Below are 806 nucleotides of genomic sequence, written 5' to 3'. Positions count from 1 at the left end.
GCGCGCCGGCGGGCTGCTTCCCTCCCCCTCCCCCCCGCTCCCAATCCGCTGCCGGCCGCCAACTCCATCAAAATAAAACCCCGAGGAAGGTTTTGAAGAAATCAAAACAAAGACGAAAATAATCACTTAAAAATAACGAGCCTCCCCGAAAGGGAAATGTTTGAACATGTGATGAGCAACGTGTGAGCCTGTTACACCGCAGAGCCGCGCAGCTCCTCGCTCGCGGAGAATCAAGAAGGGAGGGTCGCCTCTTTCTGTTTAATTAATTTTCAGGTTCCTATTATTTTGCCAAAAGGCGAGTACGAGTTGCTCGCAACCAGGGAGCGGGGAACCGATGGCCCTTACCTGCTCTCTCTCTCTCTCCCTTCACCCACACCCCCTCGGAGCACGCCCGCTTCCTCGCTCGCGCTCTCCTTCAAAAGAACTCTCGGGTCCCAGAGCCGCGACTCAACACGGTGGCGCCTTTTACATCCACGGCAAGGTGTGGGCACGCGGGTGGCGGGGGCTAGCGAGGGCGGGGTGGCACACAGCAGCCGGCCGGCTGTAGTAAAGGGAGAGCTCGGCAGGGGCGCGCCGACGTCAGCCGCGAGTTGGCAAAACCCTGGCGAGCCCAGCGGTGAGCGAGCAAGCATGTCAACTGGGCGTCCCCTGGCCCCTCTGGGGCACCCAGAGCCCACAGGCGCTGCTCGAACGGACTCGCACTGTCAGCCACCGAGGTCGGAGCCCGTCGCTCCCGCCCCCCACTCTGCCCGTATTACTCCCTCTGCTCCCATCGCCTGCAGTCCCCGCAGCGCTATCTGGCCCCG

At 61.9% G+C, this 806-nt stretch overlaps 1 protein-coding gene across 2 annotated transcripts in view; it reads right to left on the bottom strand.

Moving 5' to 3' along the window:
• The window catches only part of FGF13 (fibroblast growth factor 13), a 467,301-nt gene extending 466,830 nt beyond the window's left edge, over positions 1–471 (bottom strand). The window contains exon 1 of one of the 2 annotated variants that reach the window (XM_006924189.1): positions 346–471. The gene's annotated coding sequence lies outside the window, so the exon portion shown is untranslated. The remainder of the gene's footprint in view (positions 1–345) is intronic. The other variant, XM_006924191.1, reaches the window with a different exon arrangement.
• Between the last annotated feature and the right edge of the window lie 335 nt (positions 472–806).

Source organism: Pteropus alecto, unplaced genomic scaffold, assembly GCF_000325575.1.
Source record: "Pteropus alecto unplaced genomic scaffold, ASM32557v1 scaffold139, whole genome shotgun sequence".
Classification (NCBI taxonomy): domain Eukaryota; kingdom Metazoa; phylum Chordata; class Mammalia; order Chiroptera; family Pteropodidae; genus Pteropus; species Pteropus alecto.
The sequence above is the reverse complement of the archived record's forward strand: the minus strand, read 5'-3'. Positions and strand labels throughout refer to the sequence as shown.